Here is a 19,588-nt window from a genome sequence, read left to right on the forward strand (position 1 = left end):
GAAAAAGTAAAGTAAAGTAAAGCTATCCCTGTACCAGGCGGTGAAGGCCCATAGGGTTCTGAGACGTTGAGCCTCCCACATTATCTAGACAATCGGCTCAAAGATGGCGGTAAGATTGTGAGCATTACGCGCCGGCCACGCATTACTCCCCAGAAAAATTATTTAATTAATTCCTGGTACTCATTTCTGTTAGGGGCTGAGTGAACCCCACGGCCTAATGCGGCTGGAAGGATTATGTCAACTGAAAAAAATCCAATGACCTCATCGGGATTTAAACCCGCGACATTCCGGCTTGTAACATAGCCCTTTTGAAAGTAGGTAATTGTGAAAAATTTGTATGTCTCTGCTTTCCAGTTAAGCTATATACACCTGTCACATTTTAAATTATTTTAGTAATTTACAGAACTTGAAGTGAAGATCACAGTACGTGCTTATGATTTCTGCAGTTACTCCAAGCTGAACCAATATAATATAATATCGCATTTAATTTATTTCACAGATTCAGTAGGCCACTTTATTTTATACCTTTCACCATTATTGCTAATATGATATGATTAATTTTATTTTTATAGAGTTCCAATAAAATTAAACGAGCATTAAATCGTTTTTTGTTTATTGAGACTGAAATTAATCAATAAGACTCCGTTATTTGTATTCATACGCCAACCGCAGCCGATGCGGCATACATGTAGCCCCATTTTATTGTTTATCCGAACCCCATTATACTAGAGCCAAGGCCAACATTCATGTAACCTGGTGAATTGCAGTAGAGTGTGTACGACTGTTAAATGTACACAGAAAAACATTAAAACTAGAAAATTATATTTACTAGCGGTAATTTTATTACTGACAATGAATAATCATTACAGTTGCATGACAAAGCACGGTAGAGCAAAATAGTAAAATGAGAGAATACGCCATCCTATTCAGTTTTTTAAGCATATTTACTTATTTTTAAAAAATGTGTCGTTTGTCTGTAAATCCTATCAACATTTGAATGCGTAAACCAATCTTTATCAGATTTGGTGTGTACGTCACGACAAATAAGCTGAATTCATAAATTCCTCCCACTAGTCTCAGTGTCTGTATGTATATCCTATCGTTGCTAGGCAACGACTCGGTAAGAAGGTTAACAGCGGCAACAAATACACACTTAGAAGTAGAAGAATTGTTGAACGCGTGACTTTACGTGCGGTTCGTGTTGTACAAAAAGATACGGGCGATTAGTTCTTCACAGAACTTCTTGTTGTTAGACTTGTGTTGCAAAATACTATATAAGAACTAAGAACTAAGAAATAAGAAAAAACTCTTTTCCTTTAGTCCGCAAGCGAACTATGCCGACCGAGCGACCGCCTCTTATCGGCGAATTTAATCCCAACTTAGGCCGTGCCATAGCTCAAGCGGTTAGTAGCTGGCTTACCACCGTGGCGGCCCGGGTTCGATCCCGTGTATGGTCAAGTGGGATTTGTGTTGGAGAAAGTGGCGCTGGGGCAAGTTTTCTCGGATTACTTCGGTTTCCCCTGCCAATCTTCATTCCACCAGTTGCTCCACAATCACCCTCACCTATTATCTGGGGTTGGTACAATAGGCCAGAAGTGGCCGCAGTTCAAGGGACTTAGTCCCACCCCACTAGCAATAAAAAAATGCCTACTTTGGCTGATAGAGGGTGTCACGTGGTCAGCACAGCAGATCCCCACGGCCGTTAATCTCTGGTTTCTAGACCGGAACCGCTATTTCCTTGTAAACTGAACGGAAATTAAATATCAAAACTGTTTCAGGTTGACCGAGGTTTACCTTGCCTCTTGTAAGATACCTAATATTAGCCTAAAAGAGATGCTCTAGTGGTAGTTTGTTTAACGACGTTTCTCCGCTGAATAATTTACGTAGCGTTGACTGGGAGGATGAGTGGGAAGAATTGGAAAGAAGCGGCTTGATCTGTTTAGGATATGATCCTAATGTTTAGCTAAAGATACTGGGGGGAAATTCAGAAATCTCATTCCAAGCCGACGGTAGATCTGGGAACATCCGGAAGGGGAAGCAGAACTTCAACCTCTTTAACTAAGAAGTACGAAGTATGTAAGGAAAATTAAGGTTAGCTTGCTTTTCCAGAAGCATATTTTATGTAAGTTGTATCTTCATTCAATTGTATACTCTATAAAAATGGAAGCTTCTTTAATTGAGGGAAGGAGGAACGGAAATAAAAGCTAAGAATTAATTCCCAGGAGCTGGCAACAAAATGTACCTTCCGCAGCAAGCAAGCATAACATTACGGTGAAAGAGAGAGACTGAAAGAAGAGTCCCATGTCAACTTCATGATCCTTTTAAAAGTATGCAGTGTATTCCATTATGACTTCTGTTATTATTGTTGTTGTTGTTGTTGTTGTTGTTGTTATTATTATTATTATTATTATTATTATTATTATGAGCCGGGATAGCGTAGTCGGTATAGTGATTGGCTACGGGCTGGACGATCGAGGAGTCGGAGTTCGAATCCTGGTAGGGTGAGGAATTTTCACTTCTCCAATCATACAGACCGGCTCTAGGGTCCATCCAGCCTCGTATAATGGGTACCGGTGGCTCTTTCCAGGGAGTAAAGAGACAGGGTCGTGAAGGTGACCATTCACCACCAGCTATTGCCGAGGTCTAGAAAATTTGGATGTACACATCCACTCCACCATACGTCTTCATGGCGTAGTGCTTAATTAGTTAAGCACGGGGACAATTTTATCTTTATTATTATTATATTCCTGTTGCTCCCACTTGGAGCACAGGACATCCGTGAAACGCTTCGTTTCACTTCAGTTTCTCAATCTATGACAGCTGGTAGGGCACCTTGGACGGGGGATCAGCACGTCGCAAGGCCGCCACCTAACACCCAACACAGAATAAATACAAATAGACATCCATAGCTTGAGTGGGATTCGAACCCACGATCATAGTGTTCGAGTGGGAGAAGACATTTCATGCCTTAGACCGCGCGGCTACCGTGACCGGCAGTGTATAACAATAATATATAAGAATTCAGTTCGTACCTCACAGGAAACAGATCCGAACCCACGATCCCGGCTTTCGAGCGAGCGAAAACAGTACATGCCTTGGACCGCTCGGCTACCGTGATAGGCAATTCTGATATTAGTGTAATTAAATAGTTGTTTTCTAGAACAGCGAGGTCAGAGCGTGAGATATGATTGCAATTACGTAACAGCGCATCTCGATTTTAGATATTTTCGATTAGTACATTCTCGAAAGTTTATATGAAAATATTTAATATTTTGTTGTCTCGCCCAGCTTACGCGTCGCTTGTTTCAAGGAAAAGATCAGAAAAGAAAGAGGAAGAAGCTGAATGAAATGATGAATGGTCAACTTCCACAGCCTCAGGAATTGCAGTTGTTGACGGTAAAAAAAAGCACTAGGTTCCATAAATGTCAAGTTCCCTTAATTAAACATACAAGGTTATAAATTACAGCCAGTAGCATGTTGGTAGTTACCAGTACATATAAAGAAACAAATTCAGAATTACTGGGTTTTTGGACCGTCTGGTATTCTAGAGACTAGAAAGCACGATATTTCGGAAACTATCTGTTTCCGTCCTCAGGTGAAGAGGGGGGGAGTCACGTACTCTATTTGGTGCCTTAGAAAGAGCTGACCTCGATCACTGTCAGATTCACACAGCTATTTAATCACATGAGAGCAGGCTAATTCGGCGGGGGATAACAAGAAAATATGCAATAAAAATTGTGATAGAACACGCACAGGCATGGCACTAGGACAGAAAAGGAGGTAGGAAATTGTGCTACAAACCTACACAACAAAATCAAGTTCATGAACAGCAATGCAAAGAAATGTGGGAAAATGTTCCTATTTTCTGTGTCTGTCAGAGCTACGTTTTCACTTCCGCAATTGCCTCGTCTTAATCGTCAGAGTTTCATCCGCTACTGGAATTACTCAGTGAACGGAAGAGAGTGAAAATCTCACACAGTCAGATCGGTGCTGCTTGGTACAGCTCAGGTTTGTGATGATTTCCGTGGTTCTGAAACTCTTGAGCTGTCTGCGTTGTCTTGCAACAGAAGGGCATCTCACATTTTGTTTCCGTGTCTACATCCGGCTCTTGAGTCCCTCAGAGTGGGCGACACATGTGTCAGAATTGATGACTCTTTCTTTTTCCATTCTGTCAGCATTGGCTTCTCTAAAAGTTTCTCAGGCGTTTGTGAATGCACCCCACTGGTTCCGGCCCAGCTGTTGTATCCCTTTGTTTAGGACGATCTTCGGTACCAGACGCGATTTTGAAAACTGACTGCACCCATGACATCGAGAACGCTTTCTTATTGACCTTCGTACAATACGGGGCACGCGTTAGCGTAGTTGGTTGAGGCACAATGCTACAAGCCGGAAGGTCGCGGTATCTATTTCAGTTAACCTAATCCTTCCAGCCGAACTATGGCCCTTGTGTCAACTCAGCCTCTAACAGAAATGAGTACCAGGAATCTTACTGGAGGGTAAAGGGAGGCCGGCGCGTAAGGCTAACTTCACCGCCATCTGTGAGCCGATTGTCTAGAAAATGTCGGGAACATCGACATCTCACAACCATATGGGCCTTCATGTTACAGAAATAGCTTTACCTTTTTACCTTTTACCTTCGTACAACACAGCTAACTGTATGTTATCATAAATAAATGTTTCCTGGTAATGTTGTCGGACAGTGTAACAAAGTTACTGTCTTTTCGTTTGCATTGAAGTGATATTGAAACAAGAAATTTACAATGCTACAAGCGGGGAAATTTTGTTTTACCACAAACACAGCAGTCAGACTGACTCCATTGTTAACATATTGTAACGTGTTTCGTTACTGAATACGCCATAGAGATCGTTAATTGGTTTATTTAACAACCTACAAGTAACGGCTACAATTAATTATCACAATGTTACGGGTTTCCACACTTTACAAACCCTACAACCAAATCTCTTCACACTATCTTCAGGAGTCTTCACGTATTAATAACGCGGGAGCTATACAAGTCTCCCTGAATTACACACTCCAGATATAACTGTACTACAGCACCCACTAAGTCTGGAAAGCACACAATAATTCTTCCGCTCTCTGACTTCTTAGTTATCGCACACGCGTCTGTAACTCGTAACTTGCGAACTGAGAACTGTCGTCGGCGGCTGTGTAGCTCCCTTATAAACCCTCAGCAGGGCAACGAGAAAACAACCACGTGGTAGGCATCACTGTTTATCCGCGTTGCCTAGCAACCAGCGCGCTGGGACTCGGCTCTCTTCGGCTGCGCTCGGCTCACTTCGGCTCCGCTCGGCAAGTCACCGCGCGTTGCGCGTTACGTCACCGTGGGGAGAGTGACGGGGTGATGACTTGCCTATTATCGTAGTAACGAGAGCGCTACGTTACCGCCACGTGCCGCTGGGGAGGTAGGGGTCCTCCGTTGCGCAACATGTCACAATATAAATATAGCTCAGCACAGATCCATCAATTTTGTCTGTCTACAGCTTCAATTGGAATTGACGTTCCACTACAAATGCAAAACTCTCTAAAAGTAAAATATTCAACAGAAAAAGCTATCCCTGTAACAGGCCGTGGAGGCCCATAGTTTTGTGAGCCGTTGAGGGTCCCACATTATCTAGACAAATGGTTCACATGTGGCGGTAAGGTTGTGAGCCTTAAGCTTCGGCCGCCCTTTACTCCCAGGAAGATTCCTGGTACTCATTTCTGTTAGAGGCTTAGTCGACCCCAGGGCCACAGTGCGGCTGGAAGGATTAGGTGAATTGAAAGAAAAATCCATCTCATCGAGACTCGAACCCGCGACCTTCGGACATAGTGCCTCAACCAACTACGCTACCTCGTGTTCCCGTATTCAACAGTACTGAAAGAAAATATGAACATGGATGGTAACTCAGTTACTTGGCCTTTAAAATATCTGTGCCTATACAATGTATAATTTAAAATTTCACATTTTCACATATTGCCGACATTATCGCTGTCGTAAGTGCAAAGAAATTTGTACCGTAAATGTAGTTTTTTTCTTTTTCATTTAAAGCCATCGGTAGGTGAATATCGAGAAATCACTCCCCCACTGAAAAGAAAAAGGGAAGCTTACTTCGCATTACACGAGGGTCTGATTAGAGTCAGTTTCTCTTCTTAAGAGCCTCTTCTCTTTAAAATCCGAAGTGAAAGACGAATACTGAATCTGAGAGGCGAATTCCAATTTAAAATACCTCCACTTGAATGTTTCCAACATACATCTGATTATCCGAAATGGATGTAGACCTAGATCCCCACAAAGTTTCGCCTTCCTAAATTCAAGAAAGTACATAGAACATTGTTCTAAAGAAAAAAGAATTCTCTCGAACGGAATAAGGACAAATATATATAGCGTATCTTTCTCACTAAAAGAGAGAAATAAGTTGAAACTCATACCTGCATTTGGCTAGATATAAGAGCAAATCAAAACAGACGCCTGTCTCTTTGCATTCCGTAGCAAAATGGTACAATTTTCCTTGCAGCCCTAAGTAATGGTCCACATACGAAGTACTAGGATTAGAATAAAACAGGAGATTCGGAAAGTAACCTGCTTATATTCAAATATTTTTCTTGTAGTCTGTGAAACATCACATCGGCCCCACGAAATCTGCAGTATATTTTGCTAAGCTTTCCGTGTAACAACGAAAAATGGCATTTGAACTGGACATGACAATTTTGTATGGATATATGTAAAACCTTATATTTAAATTTTGTATAAAAACATTTTTATATGTAGGAACTGACATATCACAGCGGTCGATATGAAGCAGTGGTTTGGCTCTCACAGAACTACATGGCGTTCTAACGGTTCGGTTTCCCCTGCCAATCTTCATTCCACCCATTGCTCCACAATCACCCCCACCTATCATCTTGGGCTGGTACAATAGGCCAGAAGTGGCCGCAGTACAAGGGACTCAGTCTCACCCCACGAAGAATAATAATAAAATAATATTGTTGAATTTTGTTAAAATTACTTTAAAGTTATGGAACATTTCGCTCTACAGACAAGGGTCGTTGGAATTAATTGGTCGGTTATGTCGTCTTGTATCATACCCCGTATCACAGCTTGGCAGTATTAATATACTGTAGTGGACACACGTGGCAGACTGCTGGGACATTGGCAGGGTGGTCAGATAAACACGCAACAGACATTCGTGTGTATGTACAGATCAGACAGATATAGGAATACGGCGTGTCCATAGAAACCTCAAGCCAACCGACCTCACAACTGAGTTCACTTCGTATGGCTCGTTTTGAAGTTGTTTGCTAACGATCAACAGTTACGAGTATTTTAGAACAGTGCTGTAAAGTTTGTTACCAATGCAATCAATTGCAGTTTCAAAATATTTTTTAATTTGCGGTTGAGTTCCTTTTATTTCAAAACTAAGTATATGTAGCTGTCGCGTCACCAAAATGCAGGGCAAAATCATGACATAGAGATAGGAAACAGATGATTTGGAAATGTGGAACAATTCAGATGTTTGGGAAAAACGATAACAAATCAAAACCTGGTTCAGGAGGAGATTGAACTCGGGTAATGCTTGCTACCATTCAGTCCAGAACCTTTTGTCTTCTCGTCTGCTGTCCAAAAACATAGAAATTAGAATATACAAAACTACAGTTTTGCCTGTGGTTCTGTATGTGTGTGAAACTTGGTCTCTGACATTAAGAGAGGAACATAGACTGAGAGTGTTTGAGAACAGGGTGTTGAGAATATTTGGACCGAAGAGATATGAAGTGGCAGGAGGTTGGAGAAAACTGCATAATGAGGAGCTTCATAACTTGTACTCTTCTCCAAGTATAATTAGAAAGACGAAGTCCAGGAGGATGAAGTGGGCAGGTCATGTAGCACGAATGGGGGAGAATAGGAATGCATATAGGATATTGGTGGGAAAGCCAGAAGGAAAGAGACCACTGGGAAGAGCACGGCGCAGGTGGGTGGACAATATTGAAATGGACCCTAGAGAGGTAGGATGGGATTATATTGATTGGATTGATCTGGATCAGGATAGGAACAAGTGGAGGGCTTTTGTGAACACGGTAATGAACCTTCGGGTTCCATAAAATGCTGGGAAGTTCTTGAGTAGCTGCAGAATTGGCGGCTCCTCAAGAAGAGCTCAGCTCCATGAGTAATTAAGTAAGGTGCTTATATTTCACTTCTCCCGTTTTAGGAAAAAGTTTCCATGCTGCGTGAAAATGTAATGCCATATTTCCGTTCGAACTGAATTATTAAAGAATGGTTGGCTCTCTAGAACCGAAAATTCTCTCTGAAAAACATATTTCTAATGTTATGGCTTTGTGTTTCGTAGGAAATGTAGACATACTTTATAGTCTGAGATAAGCTGAAATGAGAGGAGGAATATCCCAACTTGCATGAGCACATTTATTTATAGCTTAGTCCGTGGTGAAAAATGAACCGTCACAATACAAGGAAATACATTAATAACACGAAGGGAACAATTGTATGTATAGAGCAAACAGGTAAAGTTGTCCCTGTATGCCACGCAGGTCTATGGGTGAGTACAGGTAAAGCCTCATCCAATCAGAAGTCGGAACTTGATAGAGCTGAGTGATCAGCTTCAAGCTCCGGCTGTATTCTTCCTGAAAGGAAGAAGACCAAGGTGTAGGTGGGTGAACAATATTAAAATGGATCTTAGAGAAATGGGATGGTATGGATTAGATTGGTCTGGCTCAGGATAGGGACCATTGGAGGGCTCTTGTGAACGCGGCAATGAACCTTCAGGTTCCATAGAATGCTGGGATATTCTTGAGTAGCTGCAGATTTGACGGCTCCTCAAGAAGGGCTCATAACTAAAATGTTAATCATTTCTTTAGTATGATAATTTGTTAAAATATTTCGTCGTTAAATATTATGAGAATCTAAATATATTTTAAACATTATATTAATGAGATAATTAACGAAATGAATAGACGTTTTCTTTAGAGGAAATATAGAACACTTTCTTCCTTTTTACAGTACAGTGCGCAAGATGGAAGCAGATCCATTCTTCTTGAGAAACAGTACCCGGAAGATAGCGGGCGTATTGTCAGTTATGAAGTGCAGAGAACTGGGACAGCAACATCAAAGTTTATCTGAACTTAGAGAAACGCTTGAAATATCCATCTGGCATCAGCCTGCGCTTCTACTTCCTGATGCTCCTGTCACCAGTTCAGGTAAGCAAAATACGTATTAATATGTTTATCTAGAGAACTTGTTCCCCTCAAATCTTTCTACGTCTGGAAGTGTTCAGGTTAATAATACCTTACAGATTCTATTGACGACTATTCGTAAATACAGGATCATTAGTTGAATGACTTACGTCAGAATCATGAAAATTGTTTCTAATGATCATTTTCTGTTTGAGTATTAAATTACCAGTTTTAAGTCTCATTGATTTCCACTGAATTCATCCCAGTTTTAAGCGTTATCAAGACGACTTCATATAATTGTCCATGTACACTTATGCCCACGCCTAAGCTACGGATGTAGCTATCTCAGGTTTAAATGATGGTATGTGACTTGTTTTCGGCCTATTGCATGCAATTTCATGTTTCATGGATTATATATCTCTATAAGTGAGAAATTGTTGAGAAATCCGATTTTTGACGAAGCTTATATTTTGGGGGTTTAAAGAAGGTGCTTATGGAGCAATGAAAATTGTCAGGGACTGCTATAATTCTTAACCCCAGACTGCCGGTTGCGGAATTAATGCATTTTAACAAAATCATCATTAGAACATTGTACCAGCCCGAACACTGGTACTCAAACAATAGAAATTAAGTAAGGAAAACATTTAGAAAGGTTATATGGATTTATGTCTGTCATCACAAGTTCTTTTTTTTTTTTTCATCGCATATTTTTTTTTTATTTTCATAATATTAGCAATCAGTATTACATTTGATTCTACAGCTAATTTGCTGTAGTATTCTTCGTGACGTGGAGAGGGCCTATCCAGATATAAGTCCTCGTTGACCCTCTCTCAGGTCGGCTGGCCAATTCCTTTTTAGTCTTCGCCCATTGTGCGGTTCCAGTAGCGGTTGCATTAGTACGTTCTCATGTCCTTCTGTTTTGTTGAGGTATCTTGTGCTTTTCCCTATTGTAACTTCCTTCACTAGCGGCACCTTCAGGTCTTCATGGAGTGTTATATTGGAAACATACCATGGGGCGTTAGTAATCATACGTAGTATTTTTGACTGTCGTCTTTGGATTATGGAAATATTGGTTTTTAAGTTCTATGCAGATACAATGTACGTCAGCGTATAGAGTAATTGTACAAATATTGTGCTAGCGGAAATATGGTTGGCAGTATGAGTAAAACACAGCTTGATGTTATGATGCAATATTTATTAACTATTCTTACACAGCGGCTGCTTCAATAGAACTATTCCAAGATGTACCGAAGTAATTTTACACGTTCAGTATTCACATGCTATTTTGTGTAGAAATTTGACTTGAAGGTTATACGAATTTGTTAATTCATTTAAATCGTTCTGTAATCGAACAGAGTTACTTATCTGTAAAGGATTTTTAGTGCGTAAAATTCTACCCTTTCCTGTTACTGTTTCAAAATATAATTAAGCAGAATTTAATTTGTTTGCTGTTTCCTGTATACTAAGATATCTCATGTCTGTATTTATACATTCAGCTGCTAACACACCGCAATTAGTGGTGTCGTACATTGATTACATAACGGGGACCTGATTTAATTGACAAGGTTTATCGCATCACACAAAGCTCTCTTTAGGGAAACAAAGCAAATTAACTTGGATTTACATGCCTCATTTTGTCATATTAATTATATAGAGGAGGGGCACGAGGTAGCATAGTTGGTTGAGGCACTATGCTACAAGCCGGAAGGTCATGGGTTCCATTCCCGCTGAGGTAATTGGATTTTCTAATTGACCTAATCCTTCCACCCTCACTATGGCCCTGGGGTCGATTCAGCTTATAACAGTAATGAGTATCAGGAATCTTGTTGGGGGCAAAGGGCAGGCGGTGCGTAAGGCTGATCTTACTGCCACCTGTGAGTCGATTGTCTAGAAAGTGTGGGAGCCTCAACCTCTCACAACCATATGAGCCTCCTAAGCGTGTTCCAGGAGTAGCTTAATTATATAGAGGATGCTGATATAAAATATTCCTATATATTCTTATATTGTCAGGAAAACTCAGACGTAAGTATTTAGTTTCATTGAGATAATTCCTGTGCCTATTTGTAGGAAACTGAGGACTCGCGTTGTGCTTTGTCTGTGCGCGAATGATGTGTGTTGAGAGCTGGGATAGTCCTCATATCTAAGGATGTCTTTCAGTGTCCCATGAATATGGGAAGTGCGGCGCTTATCCTAATCTGAGAGGCAATTCTGAACAGCAATGGGCTCACCATACGGTGTACGAACTAGTGACGGCCATTCGTGCAGCAAATATTCGTATGTCAAACCAGAGTGACCGATGTGAACCAGTGAGACGGTGACTGTCCTCTTAACGGAGATGACGGGCGACACATTTGCACGAACGGTTTCTCAGCTCTCAATTTGTTGACCTGTAAGATGGTTCACTCGTCTTGCTAGTCAGAAAGAGCAGCGCCAAGAAGAGAACACCAAAATCACTCCGCAGAGCTCTTTCGGGTGTGTCAGTCTCCATACAGGTCTCCATCCTCTGCAGCTGCAAAGGCTGCCTTATTTTCTGGCAGCAGCAGATGGGACGCTTGGCACAAAATCTCGATAATCTGTAGGTGTCTACAGCCAGTTACTCAAGCTTGTTCCTCGCTCGCGGATTTTTCTACCCTGAAGATGGAGGCGATACGTTCCTCCGAAACTTCGATTGGCACAAAATTTACAAGTCGCTACATCTCAGATGACTGCATTCTTCATAGAAGCTCATTATTTGTTGCATTAGTGTTATTAGCACTAATTTCTCCTTCTTTTTTCCGTATTCCTTTCAAGTGCGTCATCATATCGATGATACATTGAAGTTGTCTTTAGGATCATCGGAGGCCAATAACATTCGCGAACATTTAGTCATAGAGAACCTAATTTGTACTGTATATCACATTTCACATTTTTTTTTTCTCTGGCTCTACAGACCCCTTGGACCCTGGCCTCTGAATTTTCAGTTTCATGATCATTTTATGGATGGTACGACTCACTGGGCGAGTGATCAGCTCGTCGTAAGGCCTCTACTTATACACAGGACAACACAAACACAGAATAAACACATATGCATGCCAAAATCTATGCCTTATGTGGGTTTCGAACCCACGATCCCGGCTTCCGAGCGATTGAAGAGAGCTCATGCCTTAGACTGCTCGGCTACTGTGACCGGCAGTGTAAGAATAATATATAAGAATTCAGTTCGTACCTCACAGGAAAGAGATCCGAACCCTCGATCCCGGCTTCCGAGCGAGCGAAGACAGTTCATGCCTTAGACCGCTCGGCTACCGTGACCGGTCTACATTTCACATACCCATATCCAAATAGTACGAATGCTCACAGAATATACACCATGACCCGAAGCAAAGGAACACTCTTTTATCGTTGAACTACAACATAACTTAAGTCTCTTCAACGCGTTAATGCTTTACAATTCGTTGTGTGGCTGTGGCAATCCAGAAATATCTTATTTTCATAATTTCATTGCACTTTTATATACATTAAGTTACATAAGTAAGTAGTAAGTGTGAGGGTCCTGCGTTTCGAACTTCCGCGCATGACTACAGAAGAGAATATTAGCTCGGAGGCAGAGTAGAGGCCCTCCAGATTCACATATAGACCGACCCTCAAGACGACGGGTGCGGAAGGCGCCAGTGGCAAGATGAATCCAGTGTTGTGGACAGGATTATTGATTAACAAGCCGGACTCCGTGGAGTAGCTGTGGACCAAAGTGCCATAATCCATCTTAGAGCGCATCGGGGTAAGTTAAAGTCGAGGCATCAGCCTCAGATCTCCGCCCCCACGACCTGCCATTTGAAACTTTTGAAATATTAAGTGACCGCTCGCAAGAAATACGAGTAGGTAGCCATCTTAAGTGTGGCTACCGCGAGAGTTATCTCTGAAGACGAAAGCCCACAAACTTGAGAGCTGGTAAAGAACGTGCAGGGGGAAGATATAAACCCTCACGATCGTATGAAGTGTACATGCCAAATCTTTGCTACAGGGAACGAAGATCCTTACAAGAAGATTTATAGGTATGTATAGCCGGCGCTCTGTTCTAAACACGCAACAAACAATGACTTTATCAACATGCAATGACGTCGAGACAGATCAACCATATTAACCATCGGTTTGGCGGGGATTGCAAGCGGGGTCAGGTTTAACAGTTTCTTGAAGCTAAAATACAGGGAAGACATGTTGAGATGAACAAAGTTATAACGTTCCTAGAGAGAGCGAGAGAGAGAGAAAGGAAGATATGTGGTGGACATGTGAGATTCCACCAGGTAAGGTTCCTTAGGTCACACGCCTTCCAAAGTAGAAGAAAAAGCGACAGAATATTTGCATATGAGGACAGAATTTTGAATGTGGTGCTCCAGGTTAACAAGGTGGCGAGGTGTATAAATCTGGTGCACCTGCACTGAGCATTCGATTGTATAAAGAGTGTTCCATTCGACTCGACTGTTCGTTCTTGGGTCAACTGATGAAAATTCGTAGGCGTCAGAATTCATTGACAGAGACTACATAGTCCATCAACAATGCAACAAATTTTTCCTTCTTTCTTACACTTTCACTTTCGACATATGTTTCGGCCCTAAGTGACCATCTTCAGGTGCCTTACTATTAAAACTGCTACACCGCACTAATACTATCCATTCAACACATGTTACTGCAGTGTAGCAGTTTTAGCATAGTAAAGCCCCTAGAGATGGTCATTTGGGGCCGAAACATGTTGTTTGGAAAGTGAAAGCAAGAAGGAATAATTTGTTGCATTGTTGATGGACTGTGTAGTACATAAAGAGTTTTAGATATAGTATTGCAAAAGGATTTATTATTATTATTATTATTATTATTATTATTATTATTATTATTATTATTAGGGGTGGTGAGTTTCGCCATGCACTTAGACCAGTTGTTGGTCCATTGTGCGTCCTGGTGCGTGCTATCAACCCCGTTCAGCTGACGAGGTCGGCCCTTGGTACCTGATATTTCCCCCATCTACCAGAGGCATTGGAAACTACTTGGGCGGGAAATGTGTTGCCTAATTTGCTCAGAGGTCTCCTAGAGACATAAGGATCTTTTACGTGCCGTAAATCTACGAAACGGGACCCACGGCTTAAAGTCCCTCCCGGAGGACTTGTTCCCTGAATTTTTCCGCCCTTAAAAATTCCACGACCTCCGCCATGTTTGAACCCGCGTACCTTGAACGTGGGAACGTTACCCCTAGACTACGGAGGCCGCTAATGCAACAGGATGCTTAAATACATGATGCTTGAGATATATATATGCAGACAGCATGTCTGATGATCCACTTCGAATGCTGGGATATTATTACTCTCTTGTTGTTTCTCATTCTATAAGTACACCGAAAAGGTTTCATTCCCAAGTAGTTTCATTTAAGATGCCTGGAGAGAAAAGACGAAAACCACGAAAGTCATCAGTAAGTACACTCAGTGCCCAGGTCGAGATTCGAAGTGGAATCTTCCAAATACAAATGAGAAACAGGGGCAGTGAAGCCCAGAACTCTGATGGTCCTAGTGTGTTTAAAGCAAACGGTTTAGCTGTTACAAAGAAGTAGAAAACCTACAGAGTCCCGAGCCGAGAAATATAAATGAGAAAATGTGTGTTCAATTATAATGTACAACAGAACGATGGTTAGAACTAGGGAAAGCCATGAGTTAAACCTCGGACCGGTAGGCGTCTGCGTGCAACAAATTGAGAAACACTGATATAGACGATCGACCTGACAATACAAACCATTTGTACTGATAGAGTAAATATCTTCAACAGTGTCATAAAACAAGCTCTTATGTTGCTTCCTTCTGAGAAGTTTCTCTGTGTTAATTTTATCGATCTTTGTTAAGTCTTGTATAGGGGGGAGGGGGAGAAGTTCCTGCGTTTCTCCGTTCCTCCTTTGTTTCCCCCAGTTCAGTAGAAGAAGCTCTTTGCAAATTTTGCCTTGCAAGAACTGAAATTGTCTCAGAAGCATGAAACAGTAGAAGAGATTTTTTGTTTTTGTAATTGGCAAGTCTAACGCTAAATTTCTTTTGACAATGAAAAACATTTCTCTTCAATCCGAATTTCAAAGACCAACCGGCTTTCATGCCACAGTTGTTATCTGATATCTTACATCACTAGACGAATTCCGAGATAGTGACCTTGCAGCGGGACAATAGCCGCGTGGCACACAATTTAAACTGGGACTGTTCGTGACACCTCTTCTCTGTGTCGGTCATCGTACTACTTCCGTGCTTCCAGCCATATAATTATGTTAATTACTCTACGAAGAGCGGAATTACGTAAATCGCTATACTATTTCTTCTCTGTAATACTTAAGCCGGTCACGGTAGCCGAGCGGTCTAAGGCATGCACTGTCTTCGCTTGCTCGGAAGCCGGGATCGTGGGTTCAAATATCAGAGAAGACATCGATGTTTGGTGTGTGTATGCGTTTGTTCTGTGTTTGTGTTGTCCTGTGTTTAAGTAGCGTCCTTGCGACGAGCTCATCACCCGACCAAGGGGCCCCACCGTCTGTAAAATGATCATGAAACTGAGAAATCAGCCCTATGCTCCGAAGTGAGAGCGGGAGAAGAGAGAAGAGAGAATACTTCGAGGAGACTGGGATTTTGTACCGCTCGAACACAGGGGTTTCGAGGTTCGAGTTTAGTTCACGGCATGGATGTGCATTCACGTTTTTGTGAGTTGTTTTATACTGGGTAAGCAGAGGTTTTTCTGTGGGACGATCTGCTTCTTCGAGGGGTCCTACCAAACGTTTAAACATTTCGTTGTTGTGGAATAAGTACTGAATCTGAAAGATTCGGGGGGCCTAAATGGGGTCTGTTGCAACATATAGCTTATGAAATGCAGTGGCAAGAAATTCCGCTATTGCCTTGTCTTCCCTTGTTGAATCTATTTTTATATATTTCTTTGGAGCTGTCTTCTAGGTTATGAGGGAAACTGTCCAACGTATGGAAATACTTGAAATCTTTTTTTTTTCCTGTAGCGCTACAGCCCCAATTTGGGCCTAAGCCTACCTCTAGGAAACTCTCCGTTTCACTTCGGTTTACTAGATCTTAAACATTTGGTAGGTCTCCTTGGACAGGTGAGCAGCTCGTCGCAAGGCCTCTACCTGTACACAAACACAGAAAAACGCACACACACACAAACTAAACATCCATGCCCTGAGTGGGATTCGAACCCACGATCCCGGCTTCCGAGCGAGCGAAGACAGTGCATGCCTTAGACCGCTCAGCTACCGTGACCGGCAGTGTATAAGAATAATATATAAGAATTCAGTTCGTACCTCACAGGAATCAGATCCGACCCACGATCCCGGCTTCCGAGCGAGCGAAGACAGTTCATGCCTTGGACCGCTTGGCTACTGTGACCGGCATGGAAATACTTGAAATCTTAGTTGTTGTATATCTGAAGAAAAACTGCAAGGAAACGTGTGTGATATTGTTTCGGATTACTGCGCATGTGCATGGAATTACATTCAGTATATGTATTGCTAGTGACAGCAGGATATGGTCTGTAACATAGAAGCACAATGTGATATGTCCTTGCATTCTTCGTGATAGTCTGAACATTATTTTCATTATTTGTTAGTCTCGCCAAAAGCTTTCTGCACTTCATATCAGAGATATATAACAAGATCTTATATGCAATCACTTTTATAGGGAGATGCACTGAAACATGTGCTATGTAAGGATACACATTGTATCTAAGTAAGTGTCTATAATTCACTGGCTTCCCACCGAGGCGGCCCGGGTTCGATCCCAGGTCTAGTCAAGTGGGATTTGTGATGGACAAAGTAGCCCTGTGGCGGATTTTCTCCGAGTACTTCGGTTTCCCTTGCCAATCTTCATTCCACCAAATTCTGCATCATCATAATCACCCGGGGCAGGCTACAATAGGCCAATCAGTGGCCGCCGTGCCGAGTTGATCCAGTTGGACTCCACTCCCCACTAAGCGAATTAAAAAATAAATAAAAAAAGTGACTATATTAAATCCATTGAGGTGAACACTTCTTGGTGTTTCAACTGAAATAATTTTAATGTGTAATGTGACCTTGAATGGAATTATAATACTCTACATACATGTCTGAATGATTGAAGAAGAATTATATACATTTGAAGAGAATGATATTCTTGACAGTAAAACAGTAAAGTCGGACCTACTGATGGTATAAAAGAAGTAAAAAAAAAAACATAAATGCAGAAGACGGCAGATATGTGCGGTGCTGTGTGACAGGTCACGTCATGGAGACGCTGGTCACGTACGCTTCGGACGCCGACGTCGTGGTTTCGTTTAAGGCAATGCACGTGTGTCACTCAACGGGAACATCTCCTAGTGGACAGAGCATCCTGTCAGAGGCAAACCGCAACACACAGGGCTGCACCAAAACTCCCCCCAACGTGGACCAGTAAATGCGGACTCTTTCCTCATTATATTAGACCCTCTATCAACTGAAGAAATTATCAAACATGGAATTTGACGAATTGAAATTATGGAGCCTGAACGTATTAAAAAAACAATGGGCTGTATTCCTTCTGCGCACGCGGCAGCGTAGTTGGTTGAGGCAATATGCTACAGCCGGGAGGTCGCGGGATCGAATCCGGATGAGGCGGATTTTTTTCAATTTACATAATCCTTCGAGCCACACTATGGCCCTGGGGTCGACTCACCGTCTAACAGAAATGAGTACCAGGAATATTCCTGGGGGTAAAGGGAGGCCGGCGCGTAAGGCTGACAACCTTACCACCATCTGTGAGCCGATTGTCTAGAAAATATGGGAACCTCAACATCTCACAACCCTATGGGCCTCCACGGCCTGTTACAGGGTTACCTTTACTTTGTTCCTAGACCACCTAGACCAGCGTTGGCCAACCTAATACATCTCGAGGGCCAAATTTAGTTTAGAGAACACCATCAGGGGCCAGATACGGTGTTTCTTTCAGAAGAGTGTGCGGGGAGTATTGCCCCCCAAACTGAATCAGTCACTACCCGCGTAAAATCAAGTGCATTTAAACTTATGTATTTAAATTTTACGTTGCACCAATAATATTAAGCCGATACTGAAAATTTCACCGATCGATTTTATTGCCTTCTGTCACTTCTACACCCAGAGCACTTTTTCTTAAAGAAACACTGGCCAGATCATGCCTTATGTTTAGTTTTATATATGCCGGGGAAAAATGCAATTATAATTTAAGAAAGAAAAATAAAATGCCTTGAAATTTGCAATTACTTACCATAAAACAGCACAAATTCCTCTTTCAGCAGGGATGAGCACAAAAGACTTTCAATCATAGTTTTTATGGTCTAATGATTATACCTAAATCCTCATATACACACTGTTTTAATGAGAGCACTGTGGTTTCATAAAACTGGAAACCAATGATATAAAATCCACTTCTAATTGTGAGGTTGCCACTCGAAGAATATGTGATAACACGACATCTGAAAGTCTGTTCCTGTTCTTAGACTTTACATGCTTCAGCGATGAAAACGCTGTCTCGCATATGTAAGTACTTGCAAAAACAGAGCAAAGTTTGAGAGCCCAATTTCGTAACAGTGGGTAACGTTCTGGTGAAAGCAGTTTCCAAAAGTCAATTCCAGTAACCTGAGATGTGTTTAAGGATGGGTCACATTGAAGTTCACAAAGCTCTAATTGCAGATGACCTGGCTGAGATTCTATATCACAATGTATAGGATTACTGAATAAAGAAATATCAGGTCGAAAGCTTTCAAAATCGTTAAATCGTCGGTCGAACTCTGAAGACAAATCTTCAATAATTTCAGTGTAGTCCCTAAACTCCAAGCCTTCTTCTTCTTCTGAGAGTTTCCGACAGCAAGGGAAATGTAGAAGGTTATTTTTGTCCAATGCAGACTTAAATAAATGTAGCTTTTTACGGAAACTGTCAACAAAGCCAACCATCTGACATATTGTCTGCTTCTTGCCTTGCAATTGCAGATTCAGGACATTCAAGTGTTGAGTGATATCAGTGAGAAAGGCCAAGTTTCTCAAGAATTCGACGTCTTCGAGATCATTCTGCAGTTCAGCAGAATTCGTAACCTCTTCTCTTAGGAATGTTGCTATTTCATGACGGAGTTCAAAGAACCGTACCAGACATTTCCCACGGCTTAACCATCTTACTTCAGTGTGCAGAAGCAGGTCCGCGTAAGCAGAATCCATTTCTTCCAAGAGGGTCAGAAATTTTCAGTGAGTGAGTGATCGATTTCCTCCTCTGATCAAATTAGTAATTTTTGTGATAGTAGCCATGGTGGTAGACAGTTTAATTGATTTGGCACATAGAGCCTCCTGATGTATAATACAATGCAAGGTAGGTACAGTAATTTGATTCTGTCTTAAAAATCCAACAAAACCGCTTATTGTCCCTGTCATTGATT

The 19,588-nt window shown here is 41.7% G+C and overlaps 1 protein-coding gene across 2 annotated transcripts in view; it reads left to right on the forward strand.

The window, feature by feature from the left end:
- The window catches only part of LOC111871073, a 436,676-nt gene that overhangs the window by 70,393 nt on the left and 346,695 nt on the right, over positions 1–19,588 (forward strand). For both annotated transcript variants that reach the window (XM_023863850.2, XM_023863851.2), the window contains exon 2: positions 9,012–9,208. The gene's annotated coding sequence lies outside the window, so the exon portion shown is untranslated. The remainder of the gene's footprint in view (positions 1–9,011; positions 9,209–19,588) is intronic.

Source organism: Cryptotermes secundus, unplaced genomic scaffold (assembly GCF_002891405.2).
Source record: "Cryptotermes secundus unplaced genomic scaffold, Csec_1.0 scaffold73, whole genome shotgun sequence".
In the NCBI taxonomy this organism is placed as follows: domain Eukaryota; kingdom Metazoa; phylum Arthropoda; class Insecta; order Blattodea; family Kalotermitidae; genus Cryptotermes; species Cryptotermes secundus.